This window comes from Accipiter gentilis, chromosome 7, assembly GCF_929443795.1.
Source record: "Accipiter gentilis chromosome 7, bAccGen1.1, whole genome shotgun sequence".
In the NCBI taxonomy this organism is placed as follows: domain Eukaryota; kingdom Metazoa; phylum Chordata; class Aves; order Accipitriformes; family Accipitridae; genus Astur; species Astur gentilis.
The window spans coordinates 12,808,777-12,834,850 of record NC_064886.1 but is presented as its reverse complement, the minus strand read 5'-3'; the positions used below and the strand labels follow the sequence as shown (position 1 = coordinate 12,834,850).

Genomic DNA, 26,074 nt, shown 5'->3' with positions numbered 1-26,074 from the left:
CGAAGCCCCTGGAGAAGAAGAGGTTGTCTTTTTCCTGCTAATGCTGTAGACTTCAGGGGTTGGTTGTTATCTTTGGTTATCTAGCTGTATGAGTGGTGTCAATTCTTCATAAAGCTAGATAACCGAAAGTAAAAATAACCCCATTACACGCCTGAGGAGGATGTGGAGAAGAAAGGAAATTCATCAAAAGGAAGAGGAGGAAAAGAAAAAATGAAATGGAAAAAAAGGAAGAGAAAAGAAATGAGAGGCGGAAAAAAAAAACTGGGGAAAAAAGACAACTTTTTGAGACTGGAATTAAAACTCGAGGTAGGATTTTTTTTTTTTTTTAAAAAAAGAACCTATTTGCCTCCTATGATTTTAAGAAAGAGTTTACTGATTTTGTGCATGTGAAGAAAACGTCTGTCTTGAGAAAGACAAGGATGTTGCCGCTCTCTCCTCGGCTGTTAACTGTAATTGAATTAACAAAGTAAAACTTCCAATCAGATTATGAATTAGTTAAGTCCAGGACACAGACTACAGATCAAGGATGAACTTTCATTGCGTAACCAGTCGTATAGCATAAGAGAATCCATAAATCAATACAGATTACTGTGTTGGATTATCTGTTTAATAAAGCAGCAACAGAGCAATGTTTATTAATGGTTGTTTTGCACATATGAGCGCTGGATTCTTTTTTTTTTTTTTTCTTTTCCCCTCCCATTCCCTATCTGTAATATGTTTAATTTTCTTCCCTGACAGATATAACTTGATATCAGGATTAGAAAGAAGGGTATGGTGATTTGGAAAATGGTTTCTTGCAGTTTTCTTTGTTTTTCTTCCCTAGTACCTCTATCCAAACGCTTTCTTTCTTCTTTTAAACCTTTGTCTATGAACATTTCTTTGAATGGACTCAATATTCCAAGAGTGGGGATTTAAAAAAAAAAAAAAAATTTTAACTTGTGTATGAAAATGCGTGAGACTAATTGGGGAACTTGATTTTGTATAATTTGTCCTCTCTGCAAATTCATGCTGGTCCTCACCCCCTTCACTGGATTATATGTCAACCTCTTCCTTATGGAAACTGAGACTTTTTTTTTTTTACCTTCTCTACTGTAGAAGGGATTTTGGGGTCAAAGATGTGAACTGGGTGCTTCCCCCTCATTTTTAATGGTCAGACTGGTTGCCTTAGATGTCCCCTGCAAAAATACAGCAACCTATTTGGAAAGGTGTCTTGATGTTGCTTAGAAGAACACAAAGATCTTGTGATGGATTAAGATATACATTATATATAACCTCAGAATGGTGATTTCAAGGGAAAAAAAAAAGACTTCGTAATAATAAAGAACAAATACGGGTGACAGCACCTGAACTTATTTTGGAAAGGGGCAATTATAGCATTGCAACTTTATGAAAACCCTTTTGGGAGAGATTTAGAGAAAGAACTGACTTTTGACCTGTGCTGGACCCGCTCGTTTCGCTCATGTGCTCATCGGGATTTAAAAAAAAAAAAAAAAAAAAAAAAAAAAAGAGGGGGGAGAGCAGAAGAAACTGTCCCTGGTACCTTGTCTGGGGAAAGGCTGTAGTTCTGGGTGTAATGTGAAAGATTTGTCCTGCTCATATGATTACTTTAAATTAATAAACAAGATATTTCCCCCACCCACCTGCCCATGGCCCTGTAATTCAGAATAATTTAGTGCATGTGTTAACTCCCTATAATGATCTGCTTGGGGGAAAGCATAAGGAAAACCTCCTTTCTGTCTTCCCTTCAAGGTTCATTTAGGTGTTGCTATTGTTCCTGGCACTGTTCCTGCAGCCCACACTGGCGGTGGCAGGGGCGTAGGGAAGTTTTTACAAGCTCTTATTTTATTCCCTGTTCTCTGTTGCCTTTGCTGCTGCTCCTCCCTTGGGTGAGGGCAACGTGCCACTCTCCTGGCCTGGTGGCTTGTCCCCAGCCGGAGGGGGACGTTGCAGAGGACAGGGCAACAGAGAACCAGCTCCAGAAAAAAAATCCGACCCTCGGTCCATGGAAGGGGAGACACCATCCTCCATGGAAGGGGAGAGAGCATCCTCCACAGATGCTCGCACCCCGAGCACCTTATAGGATGACATTGGACACCCTTAGCTTTGGTGGCAGCAGGATGTCACTGCACAGAGCTCTCCTCCTTCATCCCTTTGAGGCAGACTGAGCCAGGAGGAGAATGGTCGCCGGTCGCAGGGGCGCCCGCCCGGCTTGTGGACTGGGATGTCTGCGGGTGGACACCGACGTTGAGCGGTGGCCCGTAAGTCCTCGTGCAAAGGGGTGCAGTGGCTCACGCGGGGGATGAGGGACTTTTATTCCTTGGTGAGCTGCCATGTGCCATCCACCATTGGCCGGTATTTTCGTTCGGGGGGGGAGGGAAGCGTCTTTTGTCCAATCAGGGGTTGGAAGCGATGCTATGTGATCATCTTTTGGTGTTCCTAGGTGACCAATCATGGTCGGTGCGGGGCCAAGGCGGCACTGCCATAGGCTGATGTTTGATGGTGTCACTTGCTTGGGTATAACAAAGGCACGAGAAGGAATGGGAGGATGTGAACTGGGACGAGGGCGAAACTCAGCGGGGAATTTAGCAACCTGGAGCGTAGGGAGCCTGTGCGTGGTGGGCCAGATCCAGGGGCAGGACGTGCCCATGCTGGTTGGTGGACGGAGGGAATGGGTTTAAAGCCCATCGTGCCCGACCTGGCTCTCCGGAGCTTGTGCACTTCATTTTCTGCTGCAAAATGTGCCCTTTAAAATGGTTGTGAACCCCTGCTTCTGCTCGGGGACATGGTGACACTGTGAGGCTAAAGCATCTCCAGGTCTTCACCCATCCCTTTGTGCTCCCAACCTGGCAGGGCGAGTGGGAACCAGTTTCACCCCACTCGCTGCTCTTCAGTGGGTGCAGACCATTGGGTGGGTTCCCTGGGGCTTTTGGTGCCATGAGCTTTGCCACAGCTCCCCCAGGGTCCGGGGCTGCCGTCGGACCGGGTTGCTCTCCGTGTGGGTGGAGATTTCTTTTTAATTTGGATTTTTGTTGTGGTGGGTGACCGTTCCCAGTGGTGGGACTGGCTGTGTGGCTGAGAGCTTGGCTCTCTCGAAGGCCTTTGGGAACATGAACGGGAATAGTCTTGCAAACAGCTGATTTTTTTTTATATTTTTTTTCTCCCTTTTCTCCCTGATTTGCTACCGGAGTACACTAGCAATAAGAAAGCCTGGTGTGTTGGCATGACGTTGATCCAAATTGCAGCTTACATGTGGCCGTTTAAGCTTGCTTGGACACTGTGATTTGACTGGTTAACACTCAGCACTGTCTACTCTGTTCTCTCTTATGACCACATAACTGCTGGAGACGTTAATAGGAGATATGCTTGCATGTTCTGTGTTGAGAGATTAGCTCTCCACATTCTTTTTCATGCTTAGAAGCAGTGTGCTTGGAGGAAAAAAAAAAAGGAGCAAATGTAATACTAATTTTTTCTATGGTTCGGTGAGTCATTGAGAAGAACTAGCCTATACAAATATAATTATTGAAAATTATTCATTTCATTCAATATATCACTATCATCAAGGAAAGAGCTTGCGACTGAGTTGCCTTTAGGTCCCATCTTTAATGCTTGTGCCAAGGATGCAGAAGTGCAGCAGATCAGTATATTGTCGAGTCCAAAGCCCCTTCACACCGCTCTCATCATACAAGCCCTGCGCTGCAGCTGGCACAGCGGGTCAGGGGACAGCCAAACATGCAGAAATACTTGAGCTGGTCAATGCCGCCAGTAGGTATTAACTTTTTCTTTGCGAAGGATAAAACACTTCTATTTTTTATAAATAATATTAGCAAAATCTCAGCCCCAAACTGTGAAAAATAGTTAAAATTTTTTTTTTTAAATCAGGATTTTCTGCTGGCCTTTTACAATTTTAAACTGAAAACAAAAGGAGGCCCTGATGGCTCAAACTCTTTTGTGGCCTCCACGGAGCATGAATTGCCCCTTTTCCTGCCCAACTTCTCCCTCCTACTGTGGTTCCGTGGGCCTTGCGCGCTCCTGCACGCTCCTGCGTGCTGTGGGTTGGGTAGGTGTGGAATGGCACTGCAGCGCAACCACAAAGAAATCATACAGATATGATATAGATATATATGTGTGTATATCTATATATTATTGAAATATATAGATATATTTCCTCCCTCTGAGTGATCACAGCCAGATTTGCGTGGGAGAAGGGATAATTTTTAAAGATGCTCTTGAGGCAGGCGGCGGTGGTGGCTCGCTCCCAGCAGCTGTCCTTGAAGCTCTGCTGCTTTTTTGGGGTGTCGGGTCCGTGCAACGTGCGGTCCGGGACACCTTGTCAGGCTGGGTTTGGGGGTGAGCTCTGGGCCAAGAGAAAGCGTAAGGCTTCCTCCCATCAGTACCTAAAGGGGTAAAAAATGCTTATTGAAGCCTCCAGCCACTGGACCAGGGCTGAGAGGGGAGCACGTCTTTGTGCCGAGAGCAGGGTCTTTCCTCTTCAAACAATCAGGGCTTCAAAACCCCTGAGCGTTTTCAAGGGAACGATTTTTATGTCGGGATTATGATAAACCGGCTGAGTGGGCGCGCTAAGCCGCCATAGGAATCAGATCAGGCCCTGCTTTAATTTCAGCAAGTGGCGGGTGTGTGGGAACGGAGGCTGGGGCAATGCTCTGAATTAACCGCCTGAGCTCTGGGCGCCAGGACCCCCTGTTTCGGTGAACGGACCAGAGGTCCCTGTCCCCGCTGTGGCTTTGCAGATGTGGGTCTGGCTGATGATGCACGGCGCTTTGCAAGGCCTTGCGATGCGATGTCTTTGGGGTGTCCGGTGCCAGTCTCTGTATGGCAGGAGCAAAAGGGAGAGTGGATTTCTCAAATTGCTCCCCCCCCATCCCAGGGTGCAAATGTGCTGGGTGTCCAGCAAATGGAACCGGACGGCTCTCCTGCACCCTGCCCGGGGAAAGTGGGTGGCAATGCCGTGGGGGTGGGGGGGACAGCTGGAAGGAAAATGATGAGCTTTGTGGTCTTCAGGCTGCTCAGAGGAGACGGCTTGCCAGCGGGCAGGTCGCTCAGATGCAGCCGGGGTGATTGGATGTGAAAGCGGAGCTGCGGCATTCGTCGCCCGCGCTGGCAGCTTTGCCTTTCCCCGTCACCCACTGCCTCTGCGGGAGGTTTTGCTAGCCCAGGCTCCTGTGACAGCATTGCCAGCGGGGGGGGGAGGTTGTCCCTAAAAATAGTCCTGGGGCCGCACTGTGGCTTGCCCTGCGGGGTTTTCAGGGACAGAGATAGAAAGGGACGTGTGCGCGTGAGTCCCGACACCTCCCTGCTTGCTGCGTTTCCCCACCGCTGTAAAATGCAGGGGAAAAGGGTGAGAGCCGACAGGCTTTGGAGCAGGCAGGATCTGGCCACCTGCAAAACTGCAGTGGCCGTGGTTAGTTTTGCAAAAAACAGAGCTGGGAATTCTTGGTTCGGGAGCCCCGTGCCAGGCATGGTGAGGGACCCCAGGAATCCTGGGGCTGGGGCAGGGGTATTCTTATGTACTGAAGCCTGCGAGGCTAACGGGGAGGCCTTGGATCGGTGCTCCTGGCTGAATCCATCTCTGGATATCAGTGGATCACAGTCTCGTGCTGCTGTATAACTCCAGGATTTATCCTGCTACAGCTAAGGCCGGACTTGGACCCGGCATCTGTAACTGTAAAGCTAAGCTGTGTAATCCTCACCCAGTGGTGACGGCCGTGGCCTGAGCTCCAGCTTTGACAACCCAGGCTAGGTGTAAAAATCATTTTAATTCCACTTTCAGGGTTTTTAGTATTGCTGGAGCAGGGACAAAGGGAGTAGTGCCAGGATGCTGGTGCAGGAGGAGGAAGTATCTGCCTTGGGTGCATCTGTTGGGTTTAACCGCTTGGTCTCGTGCGATGAATTTTTGCAGGCAGGTGGAGGGCACAAGGTGGAGCTTGCTCTGGGACAGGGAGAAAATGCAGGCTCTTGGCAGGGGCGGGTGTGTGCGGAAAAAGCTGATTAATAAGTGTTGGGAATGAAAAAGACTGGGTATCCATTGGTGTGGTGGGATGGCTTGGGCCTGAGCCCCGCGTGTAGGGGGGGACTGCCGCCTCATCCTCTGGCCTTGCATTGCTTAGGTCGATGTAGGTAAACCAGGTTTAATTTGACCTTCAGCATGTTCCTGCTTGCTGGAAGCTCAAAACTTATCCCTTTAGAGGCAGGGGGGAAAAAACATCTCCCAGATCAGTATGTGAGCTACGGGTAGGGGAAGGGGGTCCCCCAGATCCAGGTTGCCCTTTCAGAGGCACTGGGTCCCCTCTGGAAAGGAGGAAGAATTCTCCCTAAGGAGCCCGCTTTGTTTCATCTGTTCCTCCCCCTCTGGCTTTTAGTAAATACCTACTATTTTAGATAAGAGTGAAATATTCAGCTTTTGCGGTGTTTCATAGGAGTGGATGGTTTTAGGGATTCCCAGGCTGAACCAGGCAGGAATGCATCTGGGCCAAATAACCTTTCTCTGGCATCAGCAGGCACCAGCTGCTTGGGAGGAAAGTGCTTGAAACCCTACAATTATGGGATAATGTATTCTGAGAGAGTTTCTCAGCTTTCTGTCCCTGAGCTGGAGAGTTTATATCCCCTCCCTGATCCTTGTAAAATGTCACTAAACTTGGATGTTCTTGTCATCCGCTCCTCAATGGTGCCGGGAGCGAGGACATCCTGCAGTGGCAAGTTGCAGGGGCTTGGGGCTGAGCAGGAGAAAAAAAAAAAACCAAACCTAAATTTTCTAGTGTTTGCTTTGAATTTGTCTCTGTGCCCCCTGTTTCGAGAGAGGAATCATGCCTTTGAAAAGAGCTGGAAGTGCACCAGCCTCCACAGCCACATATGGAGCCAATGGAAAAGCCGTGGGGAATTAAGAATATAACTTTCTTTATTGTTCAAGGGAATTAGGCACATAATTAACTCGGGAACTTTTGATTAATCCTGCAAGGCACTGTTGGTATCCAGAGGACTTTTCTATCTGCTCGGGCTTGGCCGCAAGGTGCAAGGTTTGACCGCTCTGGCTGTGGGGAGGTTTGGGGGTTTGGGATGCTTCACTGGGGGGGATGGGTACCACGGAGAATGGGTGACCCCAGGCCACTGACCCACCTCGTGATTTTGCAGACAAACCCCATTCTCTGGAGAATTTTCTCCCTTCTTCCCCTTTGTTTTAGCTTTGAACAACAAACCCCACCAAGTCACCCCAGCTTTTTTTTTTTTTTTTTAAATGAAAAAAGTTCCTTTTAATCTTAAACCCACCCAACTCCAGGAGCATCAGCAGGGCTGGGTGGGTTTCTGGAGGGAGAGCTTTGCCACAGAGCTGTGCACCTTCTTGACACTCTTTGCTCAAGATAACCACTTATTTTTGGAGAAGCAGGGAGGGAGAGGACGCCTGCCTCGTCCCACTGCCCATCTCGGCTGAGGCTTTTGCCAGCACCAGGACAAGCCAGTGACGAGGCCGGTGCGAAGGCAAGCTGCGTCCCTCCTCCGGTGCGAGGGATAGCCATGGAGCAGGTTGCCATGGAGAACCGGGATTATTCTGCGTGTGTGTGTGCCAGAGCAGGGGGGGCAATATCGTAATTTTTTTTTTTTTTTAAACATTTTCGATGGAGGGCGATGGCCGTGCTCACCTGACCTTGGGAGCTGCAACCTCCAAACCCCATCCCCATCCCCTCCTCCCCTACTTCTACAGCCCCAGCTTCTGCACCAGCTCCTCCATCGGACTCTTATCTCCAATAATCCCCCCATAAGAGGGCTTTCTGCTTGTTATGACACCCAGTGAAAGCGTGGGAGAAAGATCCTTTCTTCGCCCTTGTCCTCCACAGCCAGCCACTAGCCTGAATGGGAGGCTTTTTTGTGTCTCTGTGTGCCTGACTAATTGAGCTGAAGGACTTGCGTCTGGAAGGGCTTGAAAGGGACTTTTGTTGCCGCTGCAGAGTTTGTGGAAGGCGAATGAGCCCTGCTTTCTTAGGGGACGTGGGTCCTGGGCAAATTTGACTCTCGAGTGCTCACGCCTCCCAGTTCTTTGGGAAAAATTAGAAAAAAGGATGGTGGGCTTGGGGGTTTTGGTTTTGGGGTGTTTTTTTTGTATGGTTTTTTTTGAGGGCTAGCAGCAGCCCCAGGTGCTAGAAAATTGAGTCTGGCAAAAAAATATCTGGCCCTGGAAAGGCTGGTAAGCTGACTTTAAAAAAAAGGCAGGGTGAGATAAGTTAAAACCAGTTAAAAATAACAGTATCAGGAGCCTTTGCCTCCAAAAATAACAGTATCGAGAGCCTTTGCATCCTGCTTTTTTAAGGCCCAATAATCAAACCCCCAGATACCTTCTGTGAGCCCAGGGGAAATTGTTTTGTGGTCTAAGGGCACTTCCACATCCCGTTGCATCCCGAGAGGTGATGACTGTCAACTATCACGAGGTGGTTTGAGTCGTCACTGCAAAAAATTCCTCTTTTCCTCTTGCCCTTGACAGGAGTGGTGAAAAGTCAGGATTCTGCCTGAAAGCGCTTTAATTAGCGCTTGGTGCGGGATTGTCCCCGGCTGACTCCTGGCACCGGTGACCGTGCGAGCGTGCAGGAGGGAAGCCTTCCGCTACCTAGAATAGCCCCAAACCCCGGATCTTTCTTGAAAAAACCCACAAAGATCCTCCTTAGTAGGAAAACCAAGATGTTTGCCACAGCAGTTTGGTACTTTAAACGCTCTTCTCCATTGGGAAGGTTGGTTTGGGTCATCTGGCTGGAGCCCTGGGGGACTTTCACCCCTGATGGTGGCTCCTGCTGCCCCATGTCCCATCCCGAGGACTCAGTGTTTCCACGTGTCTCTGTCCAGGATGTTTTCTTCCTGCTCTTGCTAATTTTTCATGATCTGATGCTGGCTTCATTCAAAGACCAGCAGCGCCTTCTCCCAGCCCGTGTTTTGCCCACGATGGGGCTTTGGAAAAGCCCTGTGCAAAGTCCAGTGCTGAGCATCCCATCTGGAAATCACCCACTCTGGCACGAACGGGAAATGGGGCTTTTGGGCAGAAAACGGCCTGGCTGGGCAGAGTTGCTTGTGGCTTTTGAAATGGCAGGTGGTAGAAATGGGGACGAAAGTGGCTGTAATGGGGAATGCTCGGCTGTCTGGCGCGCTGTTTGCTTTGCTCCCGTTGCACGCTTCTCTTGGGACGTGCAGCCCCTGGGCCTCATCAAGAAGCCGCTTGAAATTATTGTCAAGAAATATGTTTCCTTTGTCATTTTTTCTTTTTTTTTTTTTTTTTCCTTCTTATTTTTCCTTCTTTCCAGCAATATTGCAGAGCCCTCTGCACAAGGAATCGCTGTCAAAGCTGCCAGGCTCCATTCCACCCCCTGTGTGGATAAACACTCCCAGCATGTGTTATTTGGCAGTTGGTTTCTAATGCAAAGTGATTAAAACATTTTGAAAGTTGAATTTTTTGAGGGGGGGGATATAGAGGTTGCAAACGTCCATGGAACCTGTTTTTGCACCCTGTGCCCAAAGGCTGCAGCGTGGTGCCTTCAGGCTGTAAAGATGCTGGAGTTTTCCAGGGCCAAAAAGGTGTATCAAGGATGGGGAAAAAACAGAGCAAATAGGCTCTAAACAGATGTGAATAGTGAAATTTGGTAGAGAAGGGATGTGAAGGAAAAGAGAGGTGAATGAACAAGAGCCCTTTAAAAAGAAAAGAAAAGAAAACAAAAAAACATTTAAAAATCACTTTTGAAAATAGTGCCTAACCCCATTTCACATGGCTCCACAAGGGAGGTTTTAAGAAATCAAGTAATTTCTGTCGGCACCGTGCTAAAAACACAAACTTGGTTTTCTTCCAGCAGCCTGAAGTCCGTCCTGCTGCAGCTCCAGGGATGCCTTTGACACCAGGTATTTGCTAAGTGAATCCTAACTAGTTACCGTCCCAGATAAATGACAATTTACATGCTATTTGTGTGCTCGTAAGAAAGCATTAGAGAAGTTTGCTTTCTCAGCACTGTGATATGATAATGATGTTGCATATTAGTCATTAGCAATAAGTAGCTGTCGGCACGAGCCTTGCTGGCTGGGCACGGGAGTCACAGCCAGGCACACGCTGGTGCACCCACCAGCATCCCTCCAGCCCATTTTTCTGCGCAGCACTTGGCTTTCTCTGCCTCCCTTTATTTTCTTTTTTAAAAATATAAGTTCCAATAATTATTAAAAAAAAAAAATCACCCAATTCCAGTTTTGGAATTGTGCATGAACTTGGAAATGGGGGCTTGGAGTCAAAAGCGGATGAAGGGAGCAGAGGAAGGCTTGCAGGTGTCAAGCTGCCTGCGTGCTGGAGGCCAGAAGACAAATAAAGGAACCCAAATTGCTGGGGGTTTTGTTGTGGGGTTTTTTGGTGTTGTTTTTTTGGGTTTTTTTAATTATTATTTTATGTATTTATTCCCCCCCATCTTTTTTAGTAGGGAAGGGGCTGACTCGCTTTTTTTTTTTTTTTTACATTTAGGGTTTGCCGAAGTGCTGAATATTTTACACTCTGCAGAGGCCTTACCAGACTGGGACCAGATTAATGAAATAAAAGGGTTTATTTTTTTATAACTGGCCAGTAGTCCTGGGCTCATGCATTTCAGAGCACGCCAGACTGCCCATAAAACAATCATTTTTATGGTGTCTCTAACCAAGCCCCTAAAATTTGGGAAATTCTTGCCTGAGCACAGATTATTGCTCCTGCCCCCAACAGCTTCCAGCTTAAACAACAAGAGTTTTTGAGCAGATGGGAAAAAAAAATAATCAAATGTGGTTATTGGAAGGAGCTATAGAAAATAACAGAAAAATCAGGAGTGCAGATGAGGCATAATTCTTAGGCAAACCACAGCAATAACATTAAAATGCACTATTATTGCTAATCAATAACAGCATCACTATAAAATATTTGAATTATGCAATGCATCTATTTCTCTGCTTTACAGCTCATTGTAATATTCATAATTCCTGCAATCCCTACATTTGGTGAGCGCGAGGTTATGCACCCAGGATTTCTCTGTTTTGGTTCCCAGCACTGGGACCTTTGCATTTTTGGGGTCTGGGATGGGGAACTGGGATTTTTCCAGAGATTTTGCAGGAGCGTGGCAGTGGTCCCACAAGTCACGCTCGCTGCTGATGCTGAGCATGTTTCCGATGTTCCTGGAGCATTCCGGGGTGCTGGGGATGCTGGGGAGGCGGATCGGGCCCTGGTGCCACCGTTGCCATCACTCTGCTCCTCCCTCCCTCCCCGGAGGATAACAGCCTCATCCAGCATTTGGGGAAACTGTGTCATTTTCTTATTTTTTTTTCTCAACGCAAAAGCTGAAAAAAATGAAGCATGGGAGTTCGGAGCGTTTTTGTGACTTTTCTTTTCCAGCTGATGAAGAGACGGTGGCTCTGTGCCCGTCCTGGCGAGCGGGTTGGATGTAAAGAGCTGAACCCTTGTGGCTGCCATAACCCTTTGCCGATGCATCGTGGGGAGGGTTTCACCTTCTGCCGAGAGCGGCCTGCTTTTCCGTTCCTTTTCTTTATCTTTCTTTTTTTTAAATTAATATTTTTCTCTTTTTTCTTTTTCTTTTCTTGCTTTTGTTTTCCTTTTTATATTTTTTTTATTCCTTTTTATTTTTTTTTTGTTGTTTTTGTTTTCCTTTTTTTTTTTCCAATTCTGCATTTAAGCCTGCTTTGTCTCGTCTCCTGCTAGTGCGTTTAACGAAGGGGCAGCGGCTCCCACGCCAATGTTTTTTTTTTGTTGTTGTTGTTGGGGGGGGGTTCTGGTGCTTTGTTCCACCCGACGCCCTCCCTGGGGATCACGGGGCGCCTGCGGAGGGGTGCGGGTCAGGGTGCCCGGGGGTGGATGGGGAAACACAAAGCCCCGAGGAAGACACGGGGCTCTTGTTATCCTGGTTGTGTGCGAAAGAGTTAACCCATTAGAAATTCCGAGCCCTTCTTCCGATAGTTAAACCTGATTTGCATGCATTTGCATAATGAATGTCATTTGCATTCTTGGAGGTTGGCTACTTCTGTGGGAAAAGTCAAAGCGGGATTGCGGGGAGGGCGAAGGGGGGTCGGCGAAGAAAGAAGGGAAGATTTTTTTTCCCCACACCCCACGCGCATCCCTGCCCCTCGCCATCCTCACCCAAATGCTCTTTTTTTAATTCATTTTTCCCCTTCTTTCCCCCCATTTTTTCCCCTCTCTTCGATGCCTTCCTGCCTCTCCCTTCCACAGGATGCACAAAAGCCAACGGCGGATAGGCCGTGTGTTGAGACGAAGCGCATCCTTTCCCTCTCCCCCCCTTCGCCTCCTTTAATTTCTCCCTCTAATTCCATCTTGGCTCCTGTTCCCAGTGCCCTCGCGCGCGGGGGGCTGCGGCCCCTCTCCCTCCCCTCCCCGCGGGTGCATGCGTGCTGAAACGGTAGCAGAAAGGGGAAAAAAAAAGGTGGGAGCCACCATTTTAGGCAGCCGATGTGTAAAATGGCCGATTCTCTTCCCCCTTGGTCCTCGCCATGCGGTCTGCTGCATCCCCGCAGCATCCCAGGGATGGGGACCAGGGATGGATCCTGCCCACGGTGCCTCAGGTACCGCGTCCTCGCCGCGGGGCGTTTGGCTCTGTGGGGCATTCGTCCCGGCCTTGGCTGTGGGGATTTTCCTTTTCCCGCCAGCAATAGTCTCGGCACGGGGCGTCGCGGCCACGAAACGCCCCCGGCCACACGCAAAGCACTGACCCACACCCAAAAATTGACCTCCTTTTGTTTCATCTTCAGTTTTTGCAGAGGGAATGGCACCAAAGGCGAGCACACAATCTTTTTTACTGTTTTGTTTTTGGGTTTTTTTTTAAATTATCGTTTAAAATAACCTCCATGCCACATGGAGATATTGTGAGTTTTCAGGCTTGACTGCAGATTTTTTGCCTAGTCGCAATAGATGATATTTGATTCTTTGTGTATTGCAATAGTATTAGGGAAACAGCTGTCTAATTTTTTTTTTCCGCTCCCTTTTTTGGACTAGAAAAATTCAACACACTCATTTTTCTATTGCTGAGACCATTTCATGGCTGTTTAGGAGGGGGAAAAAAACCCTTAATGTGAAACATGAGCAAATTCATCCCCTCTTTGTGTGTGATGGGCAGAGGCGTGAGAGGCTTCACCTGGTCCAGATGATTTGTGGGTACGAAGTTATTGCACTAAGGTTAACAGGAGAGAGGGGAAAAATCACTTTATACAACATACAACCTGGTGGGGTGTGAACCGATTAATTTTACTACAGCACTTGAAATAATTTGGGGTGGTTTTATCTAAAGATCCCATTGCGAGAGGCTTGTGGTTCAGGTGAAAATCTTGGTGTTACACGAGGCTGGGTTTGTTGTTCTTTTCAATTTCTCCCCATCCTTCTGTTGCCATGAGACCTAGAAACTTAAAAGTCTAAATATGCTGAGTGAGTTTAACCCTGGTGTGATGGGAATTTTGAAAGCAGATTAAAAATAACCGGAATTTTATCCATAGAAGAAAAAGAAATCACATTTTTTTGGATGATGGGCTGATGCCGGAGCCCCAAATGTGCCTGGCTAGGGTCGTCCCCATGGGGAAGAGCTGTTCAGCTTGGCTTAATCCCGGTCCCTGGTGCGGTCTGTAAGGTGGGAAGGGACCGGGGAAGTGGTGACCGTCACTGTTGTATCCCTTTTGGTGGCCTCAGCTGCTGCCCCTGGGGACTGCAATGCTTTGAACCTGAAGCAGAGCAGCGTCCCTGTGAGATTGCAGGGTCTCCCTGCCCATGCCGGCAGATCCAGCCCGAGCTGCGAAGGGTGTGCAGCCACGCGCTTCCCTACACCTGACAAACTTGCTTATTCAGGAATGGGAAATACTTTCCTAAAGCTTGCAAAAATGCACTAAGGCTCTTAGCTATTTGGCTAAGCTGCATCTACTTAGTTGATTTCTCACTGCTTTTATTTATAACCTTTGGTCCACACTGGGGGATTTCTTTTTTTTTTTTTCTCTTCCTTTTTCTTGTTCTTACCCTGGGATGGGGCACATTAATCGGTTGGAAGTGGGGCTGGAAGGAGAAGACGGGTCTGGGCATCCCTGCTCTACTCCCACCAGTGCCACTCACTCGCTCTTCATCACTTACTTAATTTCCACAGAATCGGATTGTGTCTCTGATTTCTGTACTGTTATCAATGATTTATGGGACTAATGGGCAGGAGAAAAGGCTTTTTCTCTGGCCCAAGTGCCTTCCTCTATTACACAAGCCAAGTAAATTCTGCACTGGGCATTTAAATCAATGTGTAGCCTGTGAATAGCCATGGAGAAAGCAGAGTTTACATAGATGAAAAATGCATAAAGTGAATACTAATACAATACTAAAATAAAAAATAATTCTGTAAGGATGCTCCAAAGCAATATGGAGCAGTGGCTGGCAGCACGACGGTTGTGACTGCTTGGTTTTGTTATTTTTAGGCAGGGGTGCTGCCGGTGCTGGGACTCTCCCACTTGCTTCCTACTGCATCAGCAAGGGGAAAACCCCGCAGACAGCTGAGGTTAAGGTCACGGGGATGCACCGCGTCAGGCTCCTCACTCTGCATTTGATCCAAGCATCTTCCCTCGATACAGTTCCCACTGGTGATGGATCTCCCCTGGCTTGGCCACAGCAAAAAGCTAGGGGCAGCCCAGCTTTCTCGGTGTCTGGATAAATCCCTCCCTGGTTGCAGGGTGCTGCTGGGTTTGGTTTTGCCTTTCAAGTGCCCTTGGCAGAGCAGCCACTGCCCTGAGCAGGGAGGGAAGCCTGGAGAACATAGCTCCACAGAAGGCAAACAAAAAAATAAAAAAACCAAACAAACAAAGTGGTTTTTTGACTTAGATTTATAGTTTTTGGTCCTCCCTTGTAATTCCTGAATACTTGGTGTTGGCAGGATTGCCACCATGACCACAGCAGGATGCTGGCTGGCACCATGCTTGGCAGGAACAAGGAACGGTGACGGTGCAACAAGAGCTTTCCCCTATTTCAAATTCCCCTGGAGCAGACTCCAGTTCCTCTCGCTCCCTACAGGGCTGAAGACCTGCTGGGGCATCTCCACAGGGCTTGGTTTTGGAAACAGGCACAGTTGCAAGGATGCTGAGAATTTTCCAACTGACTTCTCTTCCTCCTTCCCCTTTTGTGCCAGAAACGTGGCTGTAATCTCCCTCCTGTTCTGGTGTAATCCAGCCAGGGGAGGATGGGGCTGACATTTAACGCATTCCCGTCCTCTTTTCTTTCTCTCTCTGCCAGGGAGGAGCGTGGGTTCACCCTACGAGATGCTCTGCTCATTGTCTGGCTGGCGAATTGCAGTTCTTTGGCCCCAGTGAAAGTTTGCAGGGAATTTCCTGGTAAGTGGATTTTTTTTTTTTTTTTTTTTTTTGAAGGCTTTCCATAAGCTCTTACACTGGGCAGTCTCTAGCGCCAGCACACCACTGGGATGGGCTGTGTCCCTATAGCAAATGCTTGGGGACTGGTGTGAGACCACAGTGACCACATTATGGGGAAAAAGTGGGGCCAAAAGCTCCATGGTCACCAGCATCTTCCTCACCATCCACATGGCCTGAAGTCTTGAGCAACCGTTGATTTTGTTCTGTATTTAACATCTGTTATCGTGGATTTGTTAACTCATAATCCTCAAACCTTGTGAGAGGTGTCTTTCCCACCCACAGAAACAAAGGGCTCATTTGGGGTTCTTTGGGGTTTTTTTTGTCTTTTAAATGGAAAGATAAGGTGTTTCTGTTGCTTTTGTTTTTAACTCAGATGGGCTCACTATAACATGAACCCAGGAGTGGGGGCTATATGGAAAAAACCCCACCCTCCAAAAGCCATGAGACACTGGCCATGCAGAAGCTGCCAGCAGGACATGTCTTGTGGGACCCTCAGCAGAAGCCCCTCACCATCGCTGATCCTGTGTGCACCCTCCTCCTCCTCTTCCTCCTCCTGCCAGCAGACCCTGGCCTGGACATAGATCGTTATTTGCACCAGCATCCACCCAGGCTGCTTGGGGCTGCCGGCCAGCACAGGGCTTCGGCGCGGTGACACCAGCACCGGTTCAGGGACAGATGGGGCGGCGAAGACACCTGGACGTCCCTGTCCCACTGTTGCTCATCACCCCATGGGCAGCTCACTGGTGAGACCGGGGTGGGATGTGGGTACCGCTCCGGCGGGTGTGGGGATGCTGCATCTGTCGAGGGATGGGGACCGCAGGTAGACCCTGGGCCAGTGGGCAGCTGGCCTGAGGTGGAGGTGATAGGCAGGGGGAGAGGGGCTGGGAAGGGACAGTGTGTTTATTAATGAGGCGCAGCTGAAGCAGGTCCTTTGCCAGTGGTCAACTCTGAATCACAAACTCCGCATTGTTTCCGAGTGGATTCAGCACATTTCCCTTCTCCCCCTCCCTTCCCCTTTCCTCTCCTCTCACCCTCGCACAAAGATGTCATTGTGCCGGGGACTTGGTGATGGCAGCGTTGTTATTTGGTCCAAAAAAAAAAAAAAACAACCCCAAGAAAAGAAAGAAGTGGAGAGGGGGGGACCCAACAAGGTGAAGAGGTTTAAATCAGCTTAGCCCAAATGCCAATTAAAATCCAAAGAGGATTAAGCTTGTGATCAGCAGAATAGACAGTCATTGTACCCGTACGAGGGGGTTTCCCTCCCCAGGCCCAACACAATCGTGCCACAGGTCTCGCTGCCGATCATCACTGCTCTCCTCTCACGGCAGGACAGAGCGGTGCAGGGACTGCCCTTGACCCCCGGGTGCTGGGCTGCCTGCACCCATCAGATCTCTTGCCCGTGGCATGGGGCAGCAAAAGCCCCACGGGTTTCCAGTGCAAAGACCTTTTTCTTGCATTTTTTAAGTGTATGCAAGGACTCTTGCCTTGGCTTGAGTTCAGCTGAGCAAGGAGAGATCTTGATCTCTCTGCCAAGGGGAAGGTCTTCCCTGAAATAGGCTCTTGGTCTGAGTGCGTCCCTCAGCCATGAGCTGGTGGAGGGCCCCTGGGGTGAGGTCCTGTCCGTGTGTCTGGGCAGACACTGTCTCCACCTTGCTAGACCTCCATGTGCAGCCCTGCTTCCAGCATGCCCAGGTGCTCGTGCTGGCTGAGAGCTCTCATGAATGGCCAGACAGGGCTGTGGGGGCTGTCAGTCAGACCTCTGCTCCTGAAGCAGCCAGCACATCGCCTTTGGACCCGGGGCAGTGGCGGAGAAATGCCAGGAGCATCACACGGGCTGTCCTCCAGTCAGTGGAGATCCAGAGAAGACTTTCTACTTCTCTGTACTGTGGCCTAGAGATGACATCTTGGTGCCTTCTGTCTGGTTTAGTCCTCCTATGCCATCCACCAGCTCACTGCTTGCATGGTTTGAAGTCTAATGTAGCCAGAAACCGTGGTCCTTGCAGCATCCTCACCTGCGGGAGAGGAACCTGGGATGGGTGAGGTGGGTGTGGGTGCTTGCTTGGACGTCTGCCCGTGTTCAGACTCCCACAGCTCACCCAGCTCTAAGCATCTCTCCCAGTACACCGGTAAACTGGTAAAACCCCAGGAACAGGAAGATGCTCTGTACTGACGTGGCTGCTGTTAACAGAGATCGGAGTCTGCAGCCATGGTGGTTTCATTCCTGACGCTACCAACAGAGCCATGAAGGCAAATCCCCCTGCAGCCAAAATGGCTACACGAGTGTAAAAAGTCTGTAGCCAGACCAGGGGTGTCTTTATACCACACTGGCAACTTTAAAAGGGTCTTTGCTTAGGTAGAAAGTGTAATTATATGCTAACTTTAAGGCTTTTCTGGAAAGGAAAGGTGCCAAGCTTAGGTGGGAGCCAGGAAGACATTTAAGGCATATCAGTGACAAATTCTGGTGGAGCTTCAGCATCTCCATGTCTGGGTCTGGGTGGGTTCAGCCTGAGACCCCCTTGCCTTTTAGCCTGATGCTGTCTGGCAGTTGTGGGTGCAAAAGGACCCCCTGCATGTCTGTCCTGCTTCTTCTTGGGGTCTCTGTGGGGTGAATCCTCTCTGCTAAGGGGGACCATCACCTGGCTGAGGTGGCCCTGGTGCTCAGCGGATCCTGCTGTACTGCTTTGCATGGGAACCCAGAGATGGCAGCGATGTTGCCTGCTCCAGCCCCAGCCATCGCCGGGCAAAAGCTCGTGGGAGAAGCTGAACAAGATGTTGCTGCTGTCGGCTTTAGATGCAAAATGCTCCTGGCCTTGAGCCACAGAGAGGAAAAAGGAGCAAAAGGGCCTTTTCTCTGAAAAGCAGAAGGAGAAGCATCCCACCTCTGGACCAGGAGCCATTTCTCCTCGATCCTGGGCATGGTTAGCATCAGCTGAGGGACCACAGTCATGGTGTGATGGACAACTCCGGTGCCAAGGCGGTGGACGCTCAGGCAGCAAGGCATGGCAGAAAGCAGGGATGCTGCGGAGCGAAGGAGATGTGCTTTGGGGGATGGGGAAAGGGTGAAGTCTCAAGATGTCACGGGCCAGGAGGTGCAATGCCACCACCTCTCCCTTGTGCCGCCACCATCCCTGTGCCCAGGGATGCCCACTGGCACCCAGAAAGCAGGCAGGCTGTGGGAGCAGGGGAGAGGGCAGGATCCGTCCCCCTTTTGTCGCCGCCGTGTAATTTATGATATGAGAGAGGGCCATTGTCTGGACCCATCCTGTATTTTTCCGAGGGCTTTGCCTCTCTTCCCAGACCCCCGCTGTGCTCCTGCTACTGTACCGTTGCTATGGGACGTGCTCCCTGCGCTGCGGCTATGCGGGGCAGTGCCGGGGAGGGCTGCCCGCCGTGGCCGGACCCATCTGGAGCCCCAAGCCCCACTGCCGGCAACCCAGCCGCTCGGCGGCCCCGTTGACGTGCCGAGGGCCTGGGAATGGGGCTTTCAGCCCCTCCAAGTTCACGGCCACCGGAGGCATTCAGCTGCCGGAGGAGGGGGGGGCAGCGGGATCTGGGGCGTTTGGCTCCATTCTCCCTTCCCTTTCAGCGCCAGCAGTGTCCTCGGCGCATACAGATCCCCCGTCCCTTTCTCCTCCTGACAAGTGCGCACATAAATAAATTACCCCACCGGGCGAGTGTGGAACAATCTGTCCCCTAAATTCTATTCATCACCAGACAGGACCCATTATTCCCCCGATTAAAGCCGCTGGAGTAGCTTGCAAGGGTTACAGTTACTCTGTCAAACTGTAAATAAGACACTAAAAATAAAGGGCGCTGGTGAGAGAAGGGGGAAAGGGAAGCCAGACTAATGCCTGCTGCTAGGGAAACCGAATGAATCCCTAATGATGCCTGTGTACAAACTGCAAATAATGAAGGAAAAGTGACAAACAGACCTCGGCCAGGCTGCGGCGAGGTCCTCACTCGACGGCGGTGGTGGGGACCTGCTTGCCCCTTCCTCTGGGGAGAGCCAACAGGGAGCAGGGCCCCTTTCCCAGGCCCCTCCGAGCAGAGCGTTTAAGCCCTTGTGCTTAACTTACAGAAGGGTTTAGGTCTTGCGGATGTGTTTATTTTTCAGGCACAGAAATCGCCTCTGCTTGAGCCTGCATCCCTTTTTGAGGTTGCACAGGGAAAATATCCATTGCCTGCGGCCTCAGGGCAGCGGGCAAAGAAGCAGCGCCCAAAACTTCAGTTTGTATTCTGCTGTTAGGAGCACTGCATGGAGCTCTGATGTAGGACAGGGCTAGAACCAGGGTGGGGGTTTAAGTCTGTCTGTCTGCCCAGACCCCGTCCCCCAGGCAGCAAGGATGCAGCCCGGGCTCCTTCCCACCTGCAGCAGGTCATTGCTCTTGTGGCTGAGACAGAGACCTGGAGCTCAGACCTGGGTCTTCTCCTTCCTCTGCTGCCTGTGATAGATTGCAGGGAAGAATGTCTCCAGCACTAGAAAACCTCCTTGGATAAAATCCAATTCCTTTCTCGCTGCTCTCTTACCAGCCAGCAAAGATGGGGATGTTCACCTCGCAGCAGATCCTTCTTTTCTTCCTTTGATACTTTAGACCTGAAGAGCTAAGGCAAAAAATTATCAGTGATACACTCATCTTGGGTTTTTCTTAGTTCCGGAGGGACTGAGATGTGAGAGTTTTATTTCAGGTCCAGCTCAAACTATTCCCATCACCTGCAAGGGGCTAAATACTGGAATGCTCCCCGTGTTGCTCAGGGAAATATTATTTTAATTCATGTTATGCAAGCAAGTAAAAGATAGAGCAAAGAGAGCTTCGAGCTGTGCCTCTCCAGGTGGATGCTCGCTCTCAAAAGGAGAACCCCAAGCAGAGAAAGTCTTGGTGAAGCCACACAGTATTTGGGCCACAGAGCAGATGCGTCACTGGGCTGGAAACTGAGCTTTCATCCCCCAGGTCTGTGCAGATCCATCCTCCTGCACAGCCCAGCAGCGCCGGGGTGTCTCTGGGACCTTATCTGCAAAAAGCACCAAGGAAGAGCATGAGCCGAGAGCAGGGGGAGCGGTGAGTTGCCAAGCATGGCACTCACCCGTTCTCCCACCGACAGCAACATTGCAAGGGTCCTTGTGCAGCTAGAGGGGTTTTTAGAGATATGCTCTGGCTTGGGGTTTTCACAAAGCTCAGACACCTTGAAAGGGATTTTTCAGGCCGGCTGAACTTGTGTGGAGCCCAGTTGCATTTCCCAGTCAGGTCAAACCTGGGCTTAGCAGATTTCTTCCTTTTCCGTCTTAGGAAAAAAAAAAAAATAATCAAACCTTTTCACCCCCAATTTCTGGCTGTGAAGCCTCATGACTCCACAGCAGCATTCCTGGGGCGTTCCCAACATGGGGAGGTATGTGCAGAATTTCAAACAGCGGCACATAGCTCCACATCTCCTGTGCACTCCCCCAGCTGGACTCAGTTATTTGGGAGAAACTCCAGGACGGAGCAGCAAGATTTATTATTGCTACTAGTAATAGTGATGTCTGCGTAGCACCCATAGACCCAGGCAGGTGTGTGTAGGCGGTGATGAAGGAAGAGGTGTCTCTCCTGTCTCTTCCCTCCAAAATTTACCAACTTAGCTGGAAAAAGAGAGCGATTTGGAAAAAGTCTCCTGACCAGTCAAGGCTGAGCAAGTCAAACCCAAACCTAGGTTGTCCTGGTGCTCCCTGGCCATGGAAATGGGCAGCTCTTCATGAAACCTGCTCTCTGGAGGTTGCCTTTAGAAGAATGATGGGCTTAGAGAGCCTAATCTCATCCTGGAAGAGGGGTTTGGTCCCATGAGCTTCACTCCTTTGGCAGGGATGGCTTTGCCTGAGGACTCGGGTCCTGGGAGCACCTTTGGTGTCAGGGATGCACGGATGCACTCAGGAGTATTCAGCTATTCTTGAGATTGCATCAAGAATGGCAAGATTTAATAAAAATGAACTTACTTGCCTCTTCCTGCCTGAATCTCTTGGGTCGCATTTTTCAAGGTTTCTCTCAACCTGTAAAAATATGATTATTGCTATTTTTTTCTACGGAAAGCTACAATTCCCCTCCATGTTAACCACTTGGCTCCAGAAACATGAGCTTTAGCATGGTGTTTTATGAGACTGGCAGTTGTTGGCTCTTGAGCAAAGCAGGTTTGCCCTACAGCCACCTAGAGAGATGAGGAAAATCAGACAGTCCTCGATATTAAATATCTTTATACCAGTTCTGAGAAGATCCCGTGCCTACTTGTCACTCTTTCTTTTCCTCAAAATACCTCAATATTTTTTTTTTTTCTATCTGTGGATGTAATCTAGATGTGTCCATAAACCGAAAGTTGGCAGCTCGCTCTTCTTTTACTGGGGCATTCAAAGATTCCTCAGCAAGGTCCGAAGGGCTGCTTAAGGGCTTGTGGAGGCCATGTTTCAGTAACACCACTGCCAGTCCCCTTCCCTTTCCGAGGATTAGGATGAGACAAATACCTTCACTTTGGTTTAATTCTAAATACCTGATTTTGAAGGTGTTTGCTGGCACGGCGTGCACACAATGAGCACACGTTTGCAATAATAGCCAGGTAGCTTGCATGGCTAAATCACTCTGGATTTTTTTCTTTCATTATAACCTCCTTTTAAAGCATGTTTAAATGCTTCCCCACAGGCTCATGCGAGGGCTGTTAAGGGCTTCATTTGAATAAATAAGTGCACAGGTACAGGAGGAACATCACCATAACCCCCTGGAAACCCCAGTGCCAGCAACGGCATCAGAGGACTGGTGAGTGGGAGAAGGGGCTTGATGTTATATATTCCATAAAGTAGAGTAATTAAGTATTACTAGTTTTGATGACTTCAAACAGAGTGACTCCAGGAAATAAGCCCCTTCTTTATAATTAGTGGGATTTCCTCTGCATCAAACGGAGAGATTGATTCTTTAATCTGCTCACATGCTTTTGATTTGGTCTTTCAGCTGCTTGTACCAACTGCTTCTACTCCCTGCTCTTGCCGATAAAACCTTGCAAAGGAGATTTTAGGAAGGCATGACCTGAGTTGAGGTCTAGGATTTTCTTTGTGTGTGGCTGTTTTGTGTATTTTTAATTTGCCAGGCATGATGATCTTGATGATAGCAATAATAAAAAATAACAGAGACACAGATTTTTAACATCCATGTATGTTTAGGTCAAATAATTAGGGTTTGGGTTTTTTTTTTTTTTGTTATTGTTTTCTCTTCCCAGCACACTTATTGGCCCTGGTGCATGCTCTTTAAGTCCTGCAAAGATCAATTTGGCTACCTGTCTGCAACAGCCCTGAGCTGTCCCAGGTGGGGCTTACTGCAAAATGTTGCTCTTGTGGGAGAGCACAGACCTAACGCTGGGGTCTGGCCAGGCTTTCGGCATTTCGAGGGCTGAGTTATAATAAGGACTTGATTTCTTAAGGGCTTGGGATGTGCAGAGGAAAGAGGCCCCTTTTCTAGAGTATTTCAAGTGTTTGGTCCTAATTTGGGACTAAACCCAGGACCTTTGGAAGCTCTGTCTGAAATCCCCCCAAACGTTGCTGCTTTCCAAATGAAGAGTTCAGGAGGGAGCAGGAACTTGCTCCCCCTGCAAGTGCAAGAAGCCGATTGTGAGCAACCGTCTCCTTCCTGGGCATGTCTGTGGGGTCAGTGGCACCATATTGGTTGTAGGGGAAATGCAGTCTGGGGAGTGTGCTGGTTCCAGGCACAGACTGAACCTACCCTGTGCTACCCCTGCCTCCAAAATAGCTCAGATCTTCAATCATTCCAGCAATACCCTGGCTGGATTTCTTTCTGGCACAGGAGGTTCTTCTGGGACCGCTGAGGAGGAAAAAAAAGGGGGAAATTTGGGACTATGTTGTTTTCCATCCACTTTTTAGTCCTGTTGGAAATGTGCAGTGTGGACAAGAGAAATGCTCATGGTGCTGTACCTCGACTGCACGCCATCGGGTGAAAATCGGAGGGTGCTGGCTCTGCAGGGAGTTGTTTGGGTAGCCGTAGAGCAGAGACTGGCATCCCAACCACAACCCCCTCCTTTTTGGGACTGGCATCACTCTCGGTGCGTGTCTCACGCACTAATAGGGTGAGGAGGGCAAGCACAGGGCTGTCCCCAGCACGGTTTGGTGGTCACAAGCCTGCAGGGAGGAGCTGTGGGAAGGGGGTCATGCTTCAGCTCACCTGGAGCCAGGATCAGGCCCGGGGGTGCGGGGGATAACTGCAGAGGAGCCGGTTTAGTATGCCCCTTGCAAGCCTCCCCTCGTCTGGAGCAGTGTCGAACACAGATCGTATAATTAGGGACCCAGTGAATACGTAACTGTACAATTATGCAAATAGTGATCAAAATCACTGTTTTCAGCAGAAATGCCTGAAGATCAAGACAGAAGCTTCATGCAACCTTAATTTAATCTGGTCCTGCAGGAGTGGGGAGGTCTGATGGATGACCCAACCTCGTGCCTGCCTGTGTTTAGCAAAGCTGGGGTGGGAGGCGGGGGAGAGGAGTGCCAGAGCATGCTAAGCAAGGGCTCGGCACGGCCAGCGAGAGGGAAAAATGGCACTGGGATCATGTTAACATGTTGGCAAACCAGGAAAAAAATAGCAGAAATGGAAGGGCTGGTGTTTACAGTGATTTTCTTTTTCTTTTGATTTCAGGTGAATAACACAAGGCTGGAAGAAAAAAAAAAAAGAAGAAAAGAGAGAAAAAAAAGACTCCAAATCCAGGAAATCTGTGTTAATTGCTTATGAATGTCTCTGTCTAAAAAATTATCGAATTGATGTTGTCGTGCTTTTTTTTGACAGCCTGTCTGTTACATTTTTTTTAAAATATTCATGCACCGAAATCTAATTACTAGGCAAATTTAATGATAATGAAATGAAGGCACTTTAGCAGAAAGCACAGGGCCTTGTTAATGTTTTCTCAGCCTCTGTCTTGTTCATATTTTTAAAATATTTTTTTTTTACAACTGCCTTTCTTGCATATAAAAAATAAAGGATTGCTGAAAATAAAACTTGGATTGCTGAAAATGTTTGTGGTGGCTCTGTTTATAACGACAGGGAATTTGCAAGGTGATTAAAGGTGTTTTGCAAAAATCAAATGAGCCTAACCTAATCAGATAAGGCAGATGAAATATTATTATTAGAGAGATAACATTAAGAGCATGCCTGGAGGCTTTAACGAAGACGAAGACTCTAGTGCGCTGTGCAGAGCCAACAACACCCTTGCCATCTTCTGGACCTCTCCAGCCCCTTTCCAGGGCATAGGTCTTGTCCATGCCCTCCCTAAGCCACGCCTGGCTGGACAGAGCACACATGCAATGGCTGGAGTGTGGTTGTGATTAATGAAGAATGCATGTGATGGATGGAGCATGCACATGATGGTTGGAGCACGCACGTGATGGTTGGAATGTGCATGTGATGGATGGAGTGTGCTCGTGATGGTTGGAGTGTGCACGTGATGGAGAACGCATGTGATGGACGGAGCGTACATGTGATGGTCAGATCATGCACCAAGCTCCCACCACCGCAGCTCCACCTGCTCTAGGTCCCTCCTGCAGCCCAGCTGGGGAGGCATGAAGTAGAGTGCTAGCAGCTGGGTGGTGGAAACCAGCTGTAGTCCCACCCATGGGCCTGAGGAGATGACACTTGAGACCCATGAGCAATCAGGGCAGGGGCTGGCCTGGGCTCCTGGGGCTGATGCTTTATTTAAAGGAGGGCATGGGAGGATTCTGGTTTCCCTCTAACTTCATCTCAGCTTTGACTTTGCTGCAGGCTGTGATGTGCATCCCTGCTGGCGCTGGTCCTCCTGCATCTCAGCTCTTAGAGTGGTCTCTGTTATTTGTATGTGCTTAAGGGTCTGGCTGTTTTCTTGTTGGTGATGATGTTAAAAGTTTTACTGAGGGTGTTGATGGTCCTGATCATCTTTGTAGGGTCTGCTCTTCTGGAAGACCTTAATGAAATTGCTTTTGCTGTGGTTGGGGTGCCCTAGCGTAGGTGGGAAGGGGTGCACAGCTGGACTTGTTGGCTGCAAGTGGCTGGAGGCCAAGATGGCATGATGGGCCTCATATCCCTCAGGTAGCCCCAGCAGTATTCGCAGAGTGAAATCTTTGTGGTCTTTGTTTCTGTGTGCCCTGTGTACCTTGTAGGAATGAAGTGAGATGGGAATTTGGGAATCTGTAGACCTGGCTGTGAATGTAGGTAGGCAGAACTGGCTTTTTCTCATCAGAAATGTTGCTCTTTGCATCCTGGGACAGCACTAGTGCCAGTCCAGTGGGTTTGCACACCTGTAGCAGGTCCTGAGGGAGCACTGTTAAGGACCAAGACACATTTTGGACCTCTTTTGACTTGCAAACTCCCTGCTCCTTCAATAAAGGCAAGGGTCCCTGCTTGGCCTTCCTTGCCCTGCAGACCAGCTTTCTTCGCTGTGGCAAACCTCTCAAAAGTAGCTCCTGGACCACATTAATCCCCCTAATCCTTCCTGCAGCCATTCCCTGCTGGTGATCAGCAGCTGAAAGGCTTCCTGCCACCATCTCTGAACTCCTATGTTTAACTGGGGAGGGATCAACCTTCCCCAGAGGTGAAGGGAAGACTGTTGACCCCCTTCATGCCTTTGGTTTCCCCACCACCTGCAGGAAAGGCTTGCACACTTGCAGGGCTGAGTGGAGGATGGG

The 26,074-nt window shown here is 49.2% G+C and overlaps 1 long non-coding RNA gene across 3 annotated transcripts; it reads left to right on the top strand.

Moving 5' to 3' along the window:
• Positions 1–150: 150 nt before the first annotated feature.
• Positions 151–24,421, top strand: LOC126040561 (uncharacterized). 3 transcript variants are annotated; one of them, XR_007506668.1, is made up of 4 exons: positions 151–306; positions 15,266–15,363; positions 15,776–16,145; positions 18,027–24,421. It is a non-coding gene; the product is annotated as an uncharacterized LOC126040561 (long non-coding RNA). The 3 variants fall into 3 exon arrangements; XR_007506667.1 differs by adding an exon at positions 9,837–9,885 and having other exon boundaries at positions 15,776–24,421; XR_007506666.1 differs by having other exon boundaries at positions 15,776–24,421.
• Positions 24,422–26,074: the final 1,653 nt, after the last annotated feature.